Source organism: Ictidomys tridecemlineatus, chromosome 10, assembly GCF_052094955.1.
Source record: "Ictidomys tridecemlineatus isolate mIctTri1 chromosome 10, mIctTri1.hap1, whole genome shotgun sequence".
NCBI lineage: Eukaryota > Metazoa > Chordata > Mammalia > Rodentia > Sciuridae > Ictidomys > Ictidomys tridecemlineatus.
In genome coordinates, this window is record NC_135486.1 from 106,056,566 (window position 1) to 106,076,990 (window position 20,425).

Genomic DNA, 20,425 nt, shown 5'->3' on the forward strand with positions numbered 1-20,425 from the left:
CTCCCCCCACACACAAGGTAGCCGAGTGACCATTGACCCCGAAGGGACGTAGGAACACATACATGTGGGGGAAAAAGTACATTCATACATTGCTGGTGGCACTGCAAATTGGTGCAACCACTATGGAAAGCAGTATGGAGATTCCTAAGAAAACTTGGAATGGAACCACCATTTGACTCAACTATCCCATTCCTCGGTCTATACCCAAAGGACTTAAAATCAGCACACTATAGTGACACAGCCACATCAATGTTCATAGCAGCTCAATTCACAATAGCTAAACTGTGGGGAACCAACCTAGATTCCCTTCAACAGATTAATATATAAAGAAACTGTGATACATATATATATATAATAGATATTATTCAGCAATAAAAGAGAATAAAAATATGGCATTTGCAGGTAAATGGATGGAGTTGGAGGGCTGAGGTTGTGGCTCCGGGGTAGAGCACTCTTCTTGCACATGGGAGGCCCTGGGTTTGATCCTCAGCACCACATATAAATAAATTAAATAAAGATATTGTGTCCAACTACAACTAAAAAATAAATATTTTTAAAAATGGATGAAGTTGGAGAACATCATGTTAAGTGAAGTAGTCCAATCTCCAAAAAACAAAGGCTGAATGTTCTCTCTGATAAGTGGATGCTAATGATGGTAGGGAGGCATAGGGAGAATAGAGGATCTTTGATTGGGCAAAGAGGAGGGAGGGAAGAAGGGTTTGGAGGCAGAAAAGATGGTGGAATGTGATGAACATCATTACTCCAGGTACATATGTGATTGCACATATGGTGGGACTCTACATAGTGTACAACCAGAGAAATGAAAAGTTGTGCTCCATTTGTGTACCATGAATCAAAATGCATTCTGCTTTCAAGCATAACTAATTAGACCAAAAAAAAAGAGAAACATAAGAAAGTGCCGTCCATAACTAATTAGACCAAAAAAAAAAAAAGAGAAACATAAGAAAGTGCCGTCCATTCATATCTTAACAACAGAACTGTACATAGGGATGTACATTATGTTACAAGATAGAGTCCAAGCCTGCGAATAAAAGGGAATATTTACCAGCTTGTTTGGAAAATGGATTATATGTTAGAAAAATGAAAAAGTTAATCAAAGTTAATGCAAAAACAGTCAAGAATTGATTTGGTATGACAGAGTGGACAACTTCCCTGCAAGGGGGAGACAAAGTTGACGCAAACCCAAATCACCTTGAGAAAGCACATCCCATTTATGATGGCTAAGACAAAAGAGATGGAAGATACCAAAATCAATAAAATAAAATCAATGCATTTTTGTCCATCTTCACTACCAAAAGAATTTTTTTAAGTATTAAAATGTAGAATAAGATGAACAAGCACACTGATAAGGACATGCTCTAAAGACAGGACAAAAATCGAGCCCACATAGCCCAGCAAAGATGTGGAGAACCTGTAACTCCCTTCACATCACTGGTTCGAGTGGAAAATGGTGGAAAACAGTTTGTTGGCTCCTTGACCAAGTAAACACAGACTCCCCGTATGAACCAGCAATTCCATTCAGTGTATATTCCCAAAGAACTGAAATCAAGTACCCCAACAAGGATCCATACACACATGCTCACAGCTGCATGATTTACCATAGCCAAAGAGGGAAAACCACTCCAATGTCTCTCAGTAGATGAATGGGCAAACAAAATGGGTTTTATCCCTATGAAGGAATATTATCAGTTAAAGAAGGAATGAAGTGCTGGATGTGCTGATGTACAGATGTAAATATACAGCCATTGTGCATTCATTGTCGGTCAGTCACAAATTCACCCTCTTTTCTTGCTCTGTGATCATGGACCTGGTCCTTGTAAATCTCACTCCTTTGTCATCCTAACTGGTAAACCTTGTCTGGAGGGGATTCTGGGAGAGAGATGGAGCTTGATTTCACACTTAGTCCCCTCTTTTGTTAGACAAGGAAACGGTGCTCAGAAAGTTGTCCCAGTCGTACAGCAATAAGTGACAACTGGAGATAAAGCATGGGTCTGCTGCTGGTGCCCCCAAATTCACCTGCTCTCTAGTTTTTTCCCAATTCGGCCCCTGTCCACTCCCTCACAGATGAGAGCATACAGCTGGAAACCCTCATTTTGCAGAGCCTGGTTTTCTTTTCCATTTCTCACCCTGATATGGAACCCTATCTTGGTTCCCAGCTGGTTCATTCCATGTTGGTCTCCATTCCACCTCCTGGCCAAGGACCTATGCTCCCACAATATGTGATGCACCTGCATCAGATGCTGAGTGCAGGTGTGCTGTTGGCTCAAGGAAGTCCTGCAGGGGGCTCAGAGGTGCGACCTATCCATCCAGGTGTCCAGTGGCAGGTGCTGAGTCTGGAGTGGTTGAGAACAATCACCAACTACTTAGGGCCTACAACTGTGGGTCTCTAAGGTCAAACAAGGAAAGCAAGTCACAGAAAGGCTCCTTGACTTGCCCAACAGCTTACAGACATTCTCTAACAAAAACCTGCTGGGCTATGTGGGCTCCATTTTTGTCCTATCTTTAGAGCATGTCCCTATCAGTGTGTTTGTTCATCTTATTCTACATTTTAATACTTAAAAAAATTCTTTTGGTAGTGAAGATGGACAAATGCCTTTATGTTATGTTATTTTTTTTTTTAATGTGGTGTTGAGGATCTGTGCCTCACACATGCTAGGCAAGCAAGAGCTCTGCCACTGAGCTACAGCCCCAGCGCTACATTTTAATTTTCTTCTAAAAACCCTTCTGGATTAGAGGCAGTTATTCTATACATGGTTTATCATTTTGGTATTTTTGTGAGAATGTATTTTAATCTTAAAATATATACTAGAATTATCCTGTGTGCATGAATATCTTTGCACTTAGAATTTGCCACTCTTGTCTACCAATTTGGCCAGGTGATTGTTCAGGAATTTGGAGAGTTGTTTTTCTGAGAATTCTTTAAAGTCCTGAGATATTCAGGTCTTAGACCATGGAGGAAATAAGTCACATTGTTAGTTTTAGGGCACATCAATTTCCTTATGACAAACCCACATTGTCGTAGAAACCTTATAGAGTGAGTAAATAGGTTTTATCTTTTCTTTCTATTCTGGCAACAGTTAAAAGTGTAGTGTTGAGGATGACTAAAGACTTTCACCGCTTAAGTGCCCAAGGTCAAAGTAGAACAGAGATTTGGAGTGCTGTATTTCAATGTCTCTTATGGCTTGAATATGAGATGTCCCCCAAAAGCTCATTAACAATGAGCTCAGGTGAACAATGTTCACAGGTAGATTGTGAGAGCTGCAATCTAATCAGTGAATTAATAATTTGAAAGGACTACTGTACTCAGTGTTAGGTGTAGGCAGATGAGGTGTGGCTAGAGAAAATAGGTCACTGGGGTCACCTGCCTTTGGGTTTGATAATTTTTTCCCTGTCGACTTAGCCCACTCTCCCTGCTTCCTGGCTGCCATATATTGAGCACCAGGCCCTACTGCCATGGTGCCTCACGTGGGCCCAGAGTCATAGGCTCAGGAGACCATGGACTAAGTCCTCTGATATCGTGAACCCCAAATAAAGTTTTCCTCGTCTAAATTGTGCTTGTCGGGGATTTGTGTAACAGCAATGAAAAGCTGACCAACAGTACAATAAAAGTGTATCCTTGTTCTGTCATTTAAAAGGATTAGTGCTCTGTAGCAACTTACTTTTAAACTGTGGGTTTAAAAGCAGGCATTACTTCAAACCTGCAGGAGAAACACCTAAATAACCTACAGCAAGATTGCACACTGTAACCAGGCATGCTGGTGTGCATCTATAATCCCAGTTATCGGGGAGCCGAAGCAGTAGGTTCTCAAGTTTGAGGCCAGCCTCAGCAATTTAGTGAGACCCTGTCTCAAAATTAAAACTTTAAAAATGGGATGGGAATAGTAAATCAGAGATTTTTTTTTTCACCTCAGTGATAAAACAGGGGTTCAATCTCCAATATTTAAAGAAAAAAATAAAAAATATAGTTCACACTGTAAAAGGGTAACCCCAGACAGGTGGGGGAACCCATCTTAGATAGAGTTATGTGGTGAAGGTGATCCCCCACTCACTGTCTTGACAGGGTCACAGTGAGAAAAAGTGTCGGCAAAGCTGCTCTCCCCCTGTCTTGACAGGGTCACAGTGAGGATGAATGCTGGCAAAGCCACGCTGGTTGGTGGGAAACGGAAACCATGAGACCCTTTTTTAGGTAACTGGGACTTTTCATTTTCATGCTTATGTTTCTGACAGGAGGCATGAGTGTGTTAAATGCCAAAAAAATTAAATTTCAGATGGCTAGAACATAACAGGTAGTTCATGCCTTGGAGGCTGTTCTACTACCCCTCAGCATATCAAGGACAAAGTAGAAGGCTGTTCTTCTATCTCAGTACATTGTGGACAAACCTGATAACGGAAAACAATCATCCTTTGAAAGGTCATGAGAATTTTAGGCACCACATTGATTATTTCAACTAGAACCCAAGCCCATATTTCCGGCCTCTTAGAAAACCTAATCACTATGCTTATTTCACAAAGTTCACCACATGCAGTTTCATTTTTGATTAGGGAAAGTTATATTATACACTTAGGAAAGTTAAAACATATAAAGATATATTCTTCTCTTTTTATAAATCCTTTCTTACTTTACATAGGGATATATGATGAGCATAGTTAATATTGGTGGAAAGTGGATTGATTTTTAGAACTTACTTTCTATTGAGAAAGATTATAAAGATATGAGAACTAGTGCACCTTGACTGAGAAACAAAGAAACTCTTTGAGAAAGCAGCTCAACCAGTTTTATGAGAATAAATTTAGGAATTAATTAAAATAGCTTTATAAGACACAGTTTTAGAATAATGTTAGAAATATTATTTTATTTAGATTCTTAAGTTTAGAAATTCGTAAGTTTTTAGTTGTATAGGTTTCTGATATGTTTTAAGAATGATTCATAAACTTTAGGATATTTTAAATATAAGATTTAAAGGAACTTTTTTAGATGGGAATTTTAGATTAGAAATAAAGTACAAGTGTACTTTAGGTTAATGATTGGTTAGGAGACTTAGAGTCTGGTTACGAATTTTGGCATTAGTTAATAAGGAAATAACATATCTTGGGAAAAATAGTAAATCTTGGGAAAATCTGAAAAATGTAAATTAGTGACGTATTTTATTAATGATTCTGTACTTTTAATAATTACATAACTGAAGGTCATATCCTGGAAAAATGTAAATTCATGTTACGTTGTTTGTACCCCCAATCATGGTTAAGGAAATGTCATGTCTTGGCAAAGTTTTAAATTATACAATCAATGACGTATTCTGAATCTATAATGATGAGAAAAATTGTAATAAAAGATGACCCAGAGAAAGCTGCATTAGCTCTCTCTCTGGAGATTGCTCCAACGGAACGACCCCGGTCTCATCTTTTCGCCGACGCCACTCATCCTCCAGGACTCTCTGGACCCCGCTAGGGCAGGACCCCGGCAGTTATGATCCCTGGGAAATTCCACCTCAGACTGCTAGAGGGAAAAATCTCAGAAAGACTCTTCCTGAAGCCCATTCAATCAGCATTTAACCTGAAGAGCCATTTGGGAAGGCACCTAAGACCAATTCCTCCTCACCTATGCCTCTCAACCAAGGATTCTGAGCAGAACAAATGAGTGTCATCACGTGGACGGGAGGGGCTCCTTTCAGGGGCGCTGTCTCTAATGAACAAGAGAGAAAGGGGGCCCTGGAGGTGACTGATGTGTGCCAAGCTTGGTTCTGTGAGCTTCATCAACAACGGCACCTTTAAACCTCACAGAAACCCTAGGGCAGCAGTTTTTCCATGAATCAGGGGAACAAGGCTCATATTAGATTCCTTGTCCAGGAAGTCTGACCCCAAAACACAAGTCTGACCCCAAAGCTCATGCTTTTCTTATTTAGAGTTCCCATAAGGCACTGTGGTTTCTATCAAAACTATTTCTCTACCTGCTCTCTTGGCCAGGGTGTGAGGCAGCAGGAAACTTGATTCAAACTCTCTGACTGAAGTGGACAGGAGTGGATTGGTGCCTGTGAGTCATCATTTCACACACACATGGACTGGGAGTGTAGATCAGTGGTAGAGCACTTGCTTAGCATGGGACAAGGTCCTGGGTGCCATCCCCAGCATTTCAAAAAAAGAAACACACACACACACATACACACACACACACACACACACACACATGAACATCTCAATGAAAATCAATAATTACCTGATAATCTTTCTTCAAGAAGCAAAAGTAAGGGCAGGGTAAGGGACAGGAGCTTGCCGGGCATTGCTAAGGGGCCATGATCCTCCTGCAGGGACAAGCTGCAGAGGCACCACGTGCTTATGAGCCCAGTCCACACCCCTGCCCAGAGCCTCCTAGGTGCTAATAAGCCTATATTCCACCATTGGCCTTCTGATTACTGGTGCATTTCCTAAAGCACAGGACCTTCATTCTTTTTTTTTTTTATCACTCAAATGGAGAAAAGGCAAAACAGTTACAGAGGCTGGTAGAAATATACAGTCTGTGGCTATTTTAATTAAAGTTAAAATAGCCAACTGTGAGAATGGCCTTAGGCCTGAGCCTAAGCAACTCCATTTTAAAAACTCCAGTTTGAAACCTGCAGTGTCACCATGCATGCCTAATGAAGCCCTCCAGTGTGGCCCTCAGACACAAGCAAGTCACTTCCCCTCACCCTGATAAACTCAGTGAAGCCTCTGGCAGGCTGTCCTCACCTGATAATAGGGAAAGGTAAAAATATCAGGGTGGGGACCACCAGGTGAGATGTATTAACCCCAAGGTAAAATGATGTTACTGAGAAATCCAGTGGCAGGTGATAAGGATCGAAAGGGGGGTCAAAAGCCCCCAAATTTAGTATAAATAATAGAGCAAATGAACATTCAGCCAGCCAATACTGATGCACACAAGCTGGAGTGCCTGATAATGACCTGGACTGACAGCCCATCACTTGTCGTCAGTTGCTGACCCTCTGCATCTTCCTCACCACTCTCAAACTCTACAGGCACATCTTGACTCTGGTGAGAGCTGCAACTTCTTCCTAGGACCACCTCCTCAGCTGGCTGTCAGCTCCACCCCAGGAAAAGCCTGATCACCTGACCTGATCACTGCTGTCTGAGTGAGTGTGCATCTGCTGGACTTAAAGCCTTTTGATCTGACACTTGAACTTAGCGTGCAGAGGGATGTCTGTCATTAGCCTGTCATGATTAAGTGTGCTGCAGTGCTTAGAATTAATTAATCCACAGAATTGTTTGCTGTGAATTGTTATGTCTATTGCAGTGTGGAGAATTAAGGATTGTCATTTTCTTGATTAAGAACTTATAGCGTGAAATTGTATTGAGTGATTTGAGTGAAAAAAGTGATTGAGTGAATAAAGCATTGAAAAGTGCAGAAGTATGTGGACATTCTTTATTTCTCCCCTCCAACTGCATAATCACACCTTTTGCCCATTGCAACACCAACTTCAAAGTTTTTTGTTTTTGTTAGTGTTGGGGATCAAATCCAGGACCTTGCACAAGGCAACTTCAATTTTATGTGGGAAATTTACTTATGTAGATGTCACATCCTCCATAGGTGCTAGACCAATTACACAGTATACTCATCCTTCTTTCTTTCTTTTTTTTTTTTATTAATTTTAGGTGTATATGGACTCAATGTCTTTGTTTTTAAGTGGTACTAGGGTCACACCCAGTGCCTCACACTTGCGAGGCAAGTGCTCTACCATTGAGCTACAACTCCAGCCCTCATCCTTCTTTCTCACAGCAAAATCGATACCATTCATTGGAGACTTCATTTATGCCTCATCACACTCAAGTCTACTTATGGGACAGAGGCAGTTGTACTTTGTTTGTTCACTGGTACCTTTGCTTATATTCCATTTGTAAGTGACAATTCATAGGATGTTACCCTTTAAAATTTTCCTTTTCCAAGTAGCTTTCCTGGATAAGACCCTAACTTTGCTATCACATGATTCAATTATCTAGTTTTTAAAGTCTGAATTACCTATTTATTTCTAATGTTTCACTTAGGTATGCCGCTGCTCTACATAGGAATTCAGTTCCATTTTGACAGCAACTCAATAAAAAAATCTTCAGAGAAATAAGTCCTACCTCAAGCTAATAAGGGATATATTAAGAGGAAGCAAAGGTGGCTTTTTTGCTATTTGTGTTCTCTTTATATTGTTGAATTACAGATGTGTTGAACTGGGTTCTTATAAAAAGAAATCTAAAGATTAAAGAAATGTTTACTGGAAAAAAAAAAGAAAAGAAATGAAAATAACTGAAACAGGGCTTCATAAGGGAAGTCACACAGGCAAGGTCTTTGTTTCTAACACAGGAGGACTTGGCCGAGTTCTGCACTCCAGCTCAGGCACCCTCCTTTAATTAGATGTCATTCTGGCTCACCATGAAATGGTTTTGACTTCTTAGACAATTTTATTTTTACATGGGAATAATGACTACAGGTGGCTTGACATGCTGAGGTTCCAGTTCTTGTTCCGTGCATGGTGCTCTGTGGTGAGTGACCCCAGCTTGTCTGATTTACATGTGCAAAGACAGGTATGAGCCCCACTCAGCCCACCCGCTCCTCAGTCTGGACAGCAAAGTCTGCTGGACCTACTGCCGCTAGATTCCCACCTTTCCTTCACACTCAGAAGGAAGAGGAGACAGACCACAGCCACTAAACCAAGACTAGGATGCTGGGAAGACAGACTGCTACACAAAGCAAAAACCATGAAGCAAGAGGGGAAAATAAAACGAGGGTTAAACTATGCAATTATACTGCCAATTTATAAAGACATTATGACCCACACTAAATGAACACACAACGCATCCGGCTCCCTTCCTCCAGACATTTTAATGCAGGAAACAAAAATACTACATCCTCCTTGTGGTAAGCACTGTTAGTGTTCAACACTTTTATATTGATGATGCATCACATAAAAACTAAGTCATAAACATTTAAATTTTTTTTTCAGTTTTAGATGGACACAATACCTCTGTTTATTTATTTGTTTCTATGTGGTGCTGAGGATTGAACTCAGTGCCCCCCACATGCTAGGCACCCACTCTATCACTAAGCCCCAGCCCCAGCCCCAAAGTCATATACTTTCGATTCACATATTTTTACATAAATCAAAACATTTTATCACAAATCAATACAATGGCAAAATCTGGAATCCAGAATTATATTTTTTCCACAAAATACATAAAGTTTGACAGATTGTTGAGTGAAATGTTTGCTGTCCTATAGAGCTTTTGCTGCCCAATGAAAAACAAACCTCAATATGGGATGTTCAAAAGGTCAATTTGTAAGAGAGACAACTCATTCTGTATTTAATGAAATATTTATTTCGGATGGTAACACCAGACAAGTCATGTAAGAGCTCAGTAAAAACAAAAAAAAAAAAACCACAATATAAGAGAGGAGCCTGGGCGGAGGGCGGCAGGGCTGGCTCCCTGGGCAGCCAGCATGACTCAGGAGGCTGAGTTGAGTAGGAGGATCTGGGACCTGGAGGGAGGCGCGGCCTGGGCCCTTGGAGCACACCTGTTTGGCGAAGGGAGGTCTGAGGCCTGGGAGCAGCAGTGGCATCTGTCAGCGTCCACCCTCGGCCCCCTCGGGAGCAATAACGGCCCCAGGAACCGCTAGTTCTCCTCTGGATCCATAACGGCCCTCGGAATCATCTGCACCCAGATCCGTCCAGAGCAGCAACGAAACCTTCGCCCCTGTCATCCCTGACCCCTGAAGGGCCATAGCTGCGCAATCCCAGCGGGTGCAGGTAGTGGGTGCAGGAACCTTGGCGGGACATTATGGCTTGAAGCAAGACAGGGTTTACAGGCTTCAGGATGGGGTCGGGTTGCTGGCAGGACGAGCTGCGCTGCCTTAGGTGCTCCATGGGTACATCTGTGCATGTGCTGGGGAGGAGGGGACACTGTCCTCCTGTCCTCCGTGAGACTTCTGCCTCTCTCCTCCGTTCTTGCTCCTTCTCCCTTCTTCCTCAGGAGCTCCAGTGTCTCCCAGTGTGCGACAGCCTCCCTCTGCACCTCAGTTCTTTTGACTGACTCCCGCTGAGGCCTGTCCTTGCAGAGTCATGCAACTTAGTGAAGGAAAAGTCTCTTTCTGCCTCCTTTGATGGAGGAAGACGTTGGGTCTGAGATGGGAGTGGTTCTCCAAGGTCTCCGGTTGGTTTGTGGGCCAGTATGCCTTCCCCTGTATTACATTTAAGTCACAGTAAGTTTCTTAATAAAATACCCCTTTCTGGCTGGGACTGTGGCTCAGTGGCAGAGCTGCTTGCCTCGTAAGTATGAGGCACTGGGTTCGATCCTCAGCACCACATAAAAATAAATAAACAAAATAAAGGCATTTTGTCTATCTACAACTAAAAGAAATATTTTAAAAAATACTCCTTTCACCAGAGCCAAAGTTTCTATAATTAGAAAACAGATGAGTGCTGTAGAGCAGAATTGCTTTTTTAGCTGACATTTAAATGATGGCAGATGTTTTCATTTGGATTTGAAGTTCATTCACCATGAGACTCACACCCACTTGTTCACCGCTACAAACATGTGGGTGGGGAAGACCTAATGGGACAGCCTCCCAGGAGGTGTCCTGGGAAGTTTCTGGGTAGGTTTTAATGCAGTAGATCCCTGCCAGGGCAGGCCAGATGACTCATAACCACACTGCTTGCATTTTCAATCCCCAGGTCTGCACCTGCTTCCACATCTTCCATGTTTTCCAAGAGCAGCAGAGAATGAGTAAATCCCTGGTGACTTTTTCTATTCATGTGTTTATTCTCTACTTTTGCTTACAATATTCCTTAGGAGGCAAATAAATAGTCTAAAATATGTTCAAAACAGTATAGTGATCAACAACCAATGACTTTGTCCTGTTCATGTGTGTAGACAGCGTGATCCTTAAAGCATCCCTAAAACCAGAGTACATGTGTGTCTCCTATTTTTTGGCATTCAGAGCAAGTAATTATTAATATTATACATTCCTTGACTACATTGACCGTAAGTGGAAATGTTCCTTTCTTTTGGATTTTAAATATTTCTTTGATGTGATTAGGAATAGCCTTCCTAAATAACAACCAACAAGCCACTGCCACCGATACCTTAACTTGTCTGTCCTCTGGGTAGACAGCATAATGCCCAGGAAGGACTCAGCACACATGATCTTTGTGGTGACTAAAACATTGGTTTTGTTGCTCTGTGCAAGGATAAGGCCTGGATTAGCTGGAGGAATGGCCTCTCCCTTAAGTGAGTCTAAGCAGTTTTTCTGCTGGTTGATCTGGGTTGCACAGCAGACAGTGCAGTAGAAATCCCTGGCAGAGGTGTCCTCATTTCCCATTCCCATCTTATCCTGCCTCCCACGGTCTCCATTCTGTGCCTGCCACTTCCCTCATCCTGTTCTGGTGAAGGTTGCCCGTGACCTAATGTACACTGAGTATTTCTAACATGCACACCCAGGGCTAATTGCCCATCATTGTCTTAGACACTCTGCAGTCTCCCTTGTCATTTTCTGTCCCCCATTTGTCTTGTTGTCCTCTTTGTAAATCTGAGGAGTTCTTCTGCCTTTAGCTCATGTCTCTCCTTATTCCTGTTTGATCTCACTGTCCTGTGCTTTAACCCCAAGTCTATGTCAATCCTCCATGGGAATCAGATGCCTTTGTCCAGCCAGCTACTGAGCCTCTCCCTGAGGTATGTCCAGAGGACACCTCAAGCTAATAAATACAATAGATCCCAAATTGTTTTTGTTGGTCTGTCTATGCCTTCTGCTCTTGCCCCTATTTGTTCATTGAGGCAGCCTATGAGCCTGTCCAGAAAAGTGGGATCCTTCTAAGCTCCTCCATTTGCTGTTGTCACAGGCAGTTGCTAAAGTTTGCTGGTGTTATATTCAAAGTTATCCTTTCCCCTTACTCTCTCCTTGTTACCGTTATTACAGTTTTGGGGGTTGATTTTGTTTCTTTGGACTCCTGTAGAAACTCCCTTTCTCTACTACTTCTTTCCTTCACTGGCTCAAGTGCATTGTCTGCCTTGAGTATTTCTCCTAAAACCATAATTTGATCATGCTGCCCCCATGTGGAAAGCTCTTCAGAGGCTCCCTGAGTGACCAAGAAAACTAGGTTATAATTAAACTGGGAGTGGGAGATGGTGAAAAATCAAATTTAAGAAAAAGCCAGAATTGGGTTTTAGCCATTTTGAATCGGCGCTGTTAGCATGAGGTAAAGCAGAGATAGCAAGAGGGCAGGGCTTGTGTTGGAACTTCAGTGGACAGCCTGCACTGGAAGTCAGCATGGAAAGCTGTGTTGGGTAAGGGGGTGAGCCCAGGACTCTTCCATGTGCAAAGTGCTACAGAAGGTAAGACTGGGTGGGGCCGGTAGTGAGGCCAGAATGAGGACCAGAGGCATGAAGTTTCAGGAGCTAAGGAAATGAAAAGATCTGGGGGTTGGAGGAGGAACTGTATCAACTGTTCATAGTCAAGCCCAAGGACAGAACTGGCCATGGGATTCAGTCCTGGGACTCCTTGAGGATTTGTTTAGCTGGATCTGGAGAGGTTTAAAAGAGAGTGAAAGAATTGGATTTCATCTGTGTACAAATTTTTAAACAAATGTTGACCCAATGGGAAAAGAAGAATTAGTCAGTAGATGTGGAGGGAGTTAAGGCCAAAAGATGATTGTTTTGTTTTGATGGGAGGAATAAGATTGGAGATGAGCCCGGGGAGAAGGAAAATCTTTGACTTACTTGTGTTTTATTTGCTGTACTAATTTAGAAAGTGATAAGCTAGGAATAGACACCACTGATAAGTGTGGTATTCACAAAACTGTGTTAAGTGCTTTCCACGGAGCTCCTGCTTCCTGCTGATGGTACAGTATGTGATTGGGACCATCATCATCTTATTGTAGAGGTGATGATACTAAAAGGAAGCAGTTATAGTGCTGGTGGGAGTTTTTGTGAATTCAGAAGATGCACACTAAAAATCAGTTTCCAGGTGAGCTAGCTGTCCCTTCTCAGGACAGTGTTTCTCCTTTCCTGGAATGTGTTAATGTGGAGAAAAGAAATTCAGGGTTGCCTGCTGGAAATTGGGAACAACCAAGTCATGCTATTGCTGATACCTCTTGTAGCAGGCTGTGGACTTTCCTGAAATGAAATCTATAAGTAGAACATGTGTCACCTGGCTTGCTTATTACTTTGGTGATGTGGTCAATACTGCAGAGTGATAGCAATTGGATTTCAGGCATGCTGAACTTGAGATCTGGGACATGTCAGCCTGGACTTAAGGACAGTTCTGGGATGGCATGAGTGGTCTTGGAAACCCAGAGGTTGCAGCTAGTGTCTGAAGTGTGGGCAGTATAGTGAGGCCTGTGGCCTCAATCTGTAGCACTTCACCTCAGTGCAGTTTATCGGCATCAGAATTGCTTTGCATAGTGTCCATCTGGTTTATTGTTGTTGCTGGTTGTTCTTATTAGAGACTGAACCCAGAGGTGCTCTGCCACTGAGTCATACCCCTAGCCCTCTTTATTTTTTTGAGACAAGGACTCAGTAAGTTGCTGACGCTGTCCTTGAACTTCCAATTCCACTGCCTCAGACTTCCAAACCACTGTGATTACAAGCTTGCGTCACCACACCCAACAACAGTGCCTGTTTTCAGTGGCTTCTCTCTTCAGGCAACTTTTCCCTCTTCAATTGCTCCACTCCCTCAACCACCATCCCCCTCTTTGATGTATCCATCTAGTTTTAAGCTCCAAATGTCATCCTTACAAGCCCCGCAGCATTGTTCTCTCTCTCTAACCCATTCACATCTCATCGCTGGCTCTGTTGCCACCTCTCTTTAGCTTTGTTTTACTTCTGGATGATACGTTGCTTCACCTGCTTCTTTCCCCAACTGCTCCCACATTCCCTGGTGCTCCCATCTCCCAAGATGTCTTTCTACAGTTGTTGTGACTGCACTAGTATCTCTTTCCTCTCCGTGCCTATCTGTTTAGAGCGTTAGTTCTTCCTCTCACCTCATTTTTCTTAGAACCTGCTCCATTCCCTTCATTTTCCTTCGTGTGTTTCTATTTCCTCACAACCTTCTGTTATGTAAAACTGGAATTAGAGGTTGTGGAAAAGACTCTAATAATGACTCAACTAACAAACTCTATCTTCCCCTGTGTGTCCCCCTCCTTGGACCATTACCAGGAAGGCATCCTCCTGCGAGACACTTCTCCTTGATTTCAGATTTAGGATTTTTACACAGTTCCCTTAGAATTTTCTTTCTTGAGGCTGGGGATGTGACTCAAACGGCAGCGCTCTCCCCTGGCGTGGGTGTGGCCCGGGTTTGATCCTCAACACCACATACAAACAAAGATGTTGTGTCTTCCGAAAACTAAAATAAATAAATATTAAAATTCTCTCTCTCTCTCTCTCTCTTAAAAAAAAACTTAAAATGACAGATGTGTCAAGGGTCAAGGCACATTAAAGAATGGCAGCTCAATGTTCACAACTCAATAATGAGGACTAAACATTAACATTTATATTATTCAGAATTTGGGGTATTACCACTGATCTGGAAACATAGTAGATACGTAAGTATGATAGCCGAAAAGATGAAAAACTCTTAAAAGTGAAAATATCTATGTACCTATTAAAAAACTCTTAACACCCATTAGAAAATTTATTAGGAACAGCATGTTTTCAAAATTAACAACTGTCTCAAGACTATTAAAAGACAGTAATAATTTTATGGCCATCTTGTTCAAAATAAACCAATGAAATTCATGACATGTAGTAAAATTATCTACGGTAGTCCTCTGGTTCAAATGTTTTGAAAGTAATTCCATTTCATTCTTAGTCACTATATGACACCTTCAAATGGTCCAATACCTTGGCACCTAAATATATATAAAAAAAGGACCTTGATATCAATACCACAGGGGAAAAGCTGAATTCAGGACACTAAAATTTAGGGATGTCTGAGGAATGAATGGAACGAGAAAAAACCCTGGTTTCTCATCATTCCTTCATGGACTCGTGTACCCCCAGCTCCCATGAGCATGATACAGTAACTATGTGGCTCTGGGTGATCCTGGATTATCTGTCCAAGAGGCCCCTCTTCCTCATGACTCTCTCAGTGTCCCCTGAGATATCCTGCTGAAAATGCACCAAATTCCTCATCCAATGATCTGGAAGAAAGAGGAGAGGTTGTTTGACTTCATGGATGCAATTCTCAGACATGAAGGTGAGTAAGTTCTAACTAGAGCTTAGACCAATTTAAAATCCCAATTTTATCTCAACCTTTATTCTTGACACCCTGAACCATCATTTTCAGTTCCATTTTTTTTAGTTGTAGATGGACACAGTATGTTTATTTTATTTTTATGTGGTGTTGAGGATCAAACCTCACAAATGCCAGGCGAGTGCTGTCACTGAGCCACAACCCCAGCTCTCATTTTTGGTTCTGATCCTCAGACTTTATTGACCCCCTACTCCAAAAATCATTTCATACACCCAAGGTCAGGCCCAGAATTCTGCTTCATAGCAAGGACTTGAGGTGATTCTGCTGGTAGAGCAGAGCACAGCTAGAAAATAGCACTTTGGAGTTAATTCACACTGTGGTCCCTGCCAGTTACTTCATCAGAATTAACCATGACACAGACATCACTAACATATCAGCATCATGACCCAGGAGCCCCGGTGCCTGACCCCTACCCTAACCCCCAACTGTCTCCCCATACGCCTGCTCCTGTTTAGTGTAAAAAGCACTGGAAGGAACTAACTGAGGTCTCCCTGCCTACCAGCCTGGTGAAGACCTCACGGTGCTCTGGTAGCACTGAGTACACACGCTGTCTCTTCAGCTTCGTCTTCAGCCCACAGTGTCTCCACAACCCAGAGGTGCTTAGGCTCAAGGTCCAGATCCTCTAGATCCTCCTCAGAATCTGATGACCACTTCCTCTTCTTCTGGCCAGAGCACTGAAGTTGAAGCCCAAGTTCTACCCTCTGTATGGAGTCAGAAAACTTGGACAGATCCACTTCCAGCTTCTCTGGATCTGATGACTGCTTCTATTTCCACTTCATGTTAGAGGACTGGTTCTGAAGACTGGGATCTACCCCGTCAGTGGAGTCACAAAACTGACAACTCCACTTCCACCTCCTCCTCAGAATCAGATGACGACTCCTCTTTCCTCTTTTGGACAGAGGACAGTATGAAGGCTGGGAGTCCTACTTTCCAGTTCAAGTCAAAACCCTGACAATTTCCACCTCCACTTCTGAATCTGAAGACGACACCTCTTTTAGAAGACAGTCTGAATCCTGGGTTCTACACTCTGGGTCAAGTCAGAAAACTCTGGCAGATCTATTCATCTTCTTTGAATCCAGGGGTCACCCATTTGCTTCTTCTGGCAGGATGACTGAGGCGGCAGGTGAGGCTGAGTAAAGAAACCCAAGTAAAGGTGCTGTTCAGAATTCAGCCTTTCACCACTAAGCCCAGTCCACCACCAGAAAACCTAAACCAGTCAACTCTTCCTTTCTCCTCAGCCATTTTACCTTTGCAGATAACCATCTGCCCCTGATTCGCCTTTCCATGGTCCCATCTCCCCGTTTTTAAAAATTTATCCTCATTATACAAACTTTCTCTTTTGGGGGGAGTGACCCTGCTTACATCCCCTCTATCCCTTTCCTCTGTTGGGATCATATCTCCAAACCCAGTTCCTCTCTCCGCAGATTGACCTTCCACGTGGACTTCTTTGACCCACATCCTGTCCTGTCCTCCTTCAAAACTGGGCTTCCTTAGTCCACCTTTCCTGACTTCTCTATCCTTTCTTCCATGCCAGTCACAGTCTCAAATCTGTTCTCGCTCCAGCTCCTTCATGGGATGGTCCTGTAACTTTGTCATCCACCACTACCTCCAGGCAGTACCCTGAGGTGCTAGGCTGGGAATTCTGGTTCTCAGGTTTAGCAGACAGTTGACAAGTGGTTGTGAGTTCTCCCAAACTTGCTTCTCTTCCACAAAACCTAGACTCTGATCTGTGCAAACCCTTCTGCAATCTGGTTGAACATGCGCCTCTCCAGATAGGGGAGAAATCAGCAGTGATCAGTCCTGAGGAGAAACTGGTCCCATGAGTGCCAAGGGCTCCTGGAGTCTGTCCCTTCCTCTCTGCACATTACCATTTCAGAGCTCAGTCTGGCCAAGAGGGAGAAGAATATCAAGGAAACTTAGGGAGAATAGAAATGATAAGTCCTCTCAAGAGGAAGATAATAAATATACACAAAAGACCAGGTACATTGAATTGTCAGCTGAAAAATGAAAACCCGTGGTTTTCAAAGCTATTCTGCTAAATGTCACTGGCCTTTACTGTCTTCAGGAATCTGTCCTGAGGACACATCCTAAGCCATCCTTGAGTTTGGGAGACATTTTGAGGATCTATAATACAAAACTGCATGTGCTCACACACTCTTCACATGGTGTCTATAATTTGGGGAGTTTATATGTCAACTAAAAGTCTGCCTCTCAATTCCAATTAATCTCACTTGCTTAGCAAATTTGGGATTCCCAGCATGGGTCGTGACACACATATTTCACTACCACTATGTACCTTAAAGAAAAATGTCACATATACAAAACAGCAACAACAACAACAGCAACAGGAAAGTTCTGTAATTCCAGACATTGTTTTCTCCTGGTACCTGAAGGAACTGGTGAGTTGCTCACCAACCTCCTATCTTAGGCCTCTGCTTTCTACCTTTGTAACTGAGTCATGCTTTGTCTCTCTCTCACCAAAATTTGTGAATAAATATATATTCAAAACAAAACATGTGACCATTGTGAAGTGTAGAATTCAGCAGCATTAAGTACAACCATGTATCTCTTGTGACGGAGGTTTTTTTCCCAGATGTGTTTAGTTGATTTCATCATTGTGCATACAGTGTGCTTACACCTATGGCTGTGACACCACTCTGGAATATCATGTGATGGAGCCCTTTCATATATGTGATGTATTGGTCCATCATTGGCTAAAATTTTGTCATGTGAAGCGTGACTGTTGGTTTTCCTTGTGCAGTCACTACCACATTCCTATCTCTAGAGCTTTTTTTTTTTAATCACCCCTACAAGGTTTTGCAGCCTTGAAACACAAACTCCCTACTTCTCTTCCCACAGCTCCTGCCGACCATCATTCTACTTTCTATGAATTTAACAATTCTTGGTGCCTCGTCTGTCTTGCATAGTGTGAACTCAAGAGTATTTGTCCCTATGTCTGGCTGATTTGTGCACTGATCTTAAGCTCCTATATTGGTGGAAATGTGTCAGCATTTCCTTTTTAGGGCTAATAGTTGAATTTGAGGATAGACTCCATCTTTTGTCCATTCATCCATTCATCCATTGACTGGCTTTGGATTGCTTCCACAGTTGGGCTCTAAAGTCTTTCTTTTTTTTTTTTATTGTTGGTCGTTCAAAACATTACACAGTTCTTAATACATCATCTTTCACAGTTTGATTCAAGTGGGTTATGAACTCCCAACTTTACCCCGTATACAGATTGCTGTATCACATCAGTTACCCTTCCATTGATTGACCTATTGCTTTTCTAGTGTCTGATGTATTCTGCTGTCAGTCCTATTCTCTACTATCCCCCCTCCCCTCCCCTCTCCTCCCTTTTCTCTCTCTACCCCTTCTACTATAAATCATTTCTTCCATTTGTATTATCTTGTCTTACCCCTCCTTTCCTCTTATATATCATTCTCACTCCCTTTCCCTCCCACCTCTCATCCCTGTTTAATGTAAATCTTCTTCTCAAGCTCTTCGTCCCTACCCTGTCCTTGTTTACTCCCCTTATATCAAAGGGGTCATTTGGTATTTGTTTTTTAACGATTGACTAGCTTCACTTAGCATAATCTGCTCTAATGCCATCCATTTCCCTCCAAATTCTATGATTTTGTCGTTTCTTAATGCAGAGTAATACTCCATTGTGTATAAATGCCACATTTTTTTTATCCATTCATCTATTGAAGGGCATCTAGGTTGGTTCCACAATCTTGCTATCGTGAATTGTGCTGCTATGAACATCGATTTAGCAGTGTCCCTGTAGCATGCTCTTTTTAAGTCTTTAGGGAATAGACCGAGAAGGGGAATAGCTGGGTCAAATGGTGGTTCCATTCCCAGCTTTCCAAGAAATCTCCATACTGCTTTCCAAATTGGCTGCACCAATTTGCAGTCCCACCAGCAATGAACAAGAGTGCCCTTTTCCCCGCATCCTCTCCAGCACTTATTTTTGTTTGACTTCCTAATGGCTGCCAATCTTACTGGAGTGAGATGGTATCTTAGGGTAGTTTTGATTTGCATTTCTCTGACTGCTAGCGATGGTGAGCATTTCTTCATGTACTTATTGATTGATTGTATGTCCTCCTCTGAGAAGTGTCTATTCAGGTCCTTGGCCCATTTATTGATTGGGTTATTTGTTATCTTATTGTCTAATTTTTTGAGTTCTTTGTATATTCTGGTTATTAGGGCTCTATCTGAAGTGTGTGGATTAAAAATTTGTTCCCAGGATGTAGGCTCCCTATTTATCTCTCTTATTGTTTCTTTTGCTGAGAAAAAACTTTTTAGTTTAAGTAAGTCCCATTTGTTGATTCTAGTTGTTAACTCTTGCGCTATGGGTGTCCTATTGAGGAATTTGGGGCCCGATCCCACAGTATGTAGATCGTAGCCAACTTTTTCTTCTATCAGATGCCGTGTCTCTGATTTAATATCAAGCTCCTTGATCCATTTTGAGTTAACTTTTGTGCATGGTGAGGGATAGGGATTCAGATTCATTTTGATGCAAATGGATTTCCAGTTTTCCCAGCACCATTTGTTGAAGATGCTATCCTTCCTCCATTGCATGCTTTTAGCCCCTTTATCAAATATAAGGTAGTTGTAGTTTTGTGGATTGGTTACTGTGTCCTCTATTCTGTACCATTGGTCCATCCGCCTGTTTTGGTACCAGTACCATGCTGTTTTTGTTACTATTGCTCTGTAGTATAGTTTGAAGTCTGGTATCGCTATACCACCTGATTCACACTTCCTGCTTAGCATTGTTTTTGCTATTCTGGGTCTTTTATTATTCCATATGAATTTCATGATTCTTTTATCTATTTCTACAAGAAATGCTGTTGGGATTTTGATTGGTATTGCATTGAACTTATAGAGAACTTTTGGTAATATCGCCATTTTGATGATGTTAGTTCTGCCTATCCATGAGCGGGGTATATTTCTCCATCTTCTAAGGTCTTCTTCTATGTCTTTCTTTACGGTTCTGTAATTTTCATTATATAAATCTTTCACCTCTCTTGTTAGGTTGATTCCCAAGTATTTTATTTTTGGGGGGGATATTGTGAATGGAGTAGTTGTCCTCATTTCCGTTTCAGAGGATTTCTCGCTGATATA

The 20,425-nt window shown here is 42.1% G+C and overlaps 1 pseudogene across 1 annotated transcript in view; it reads left to right on the forward strand.

Moving 5' to 3' along the window:
• The window catches only part of LOC101962249 (speedy protein E4A-like), a 58,208-nt pseudogene that overhangs the window by 23,405 nt on the left and 14,378 nt on the right, over positions 1-20,425 (forward strand). Inside the window, exon 2 of the transcript XR_013426800.1 lies at positions 10,728-10,790. The product of XR_013426800.1 is annotated as a speedy protein E4A-like (transcript). The remainder of the gene's footprint in view (positions 1-10,727; positions 10,791-20,425) is intronic.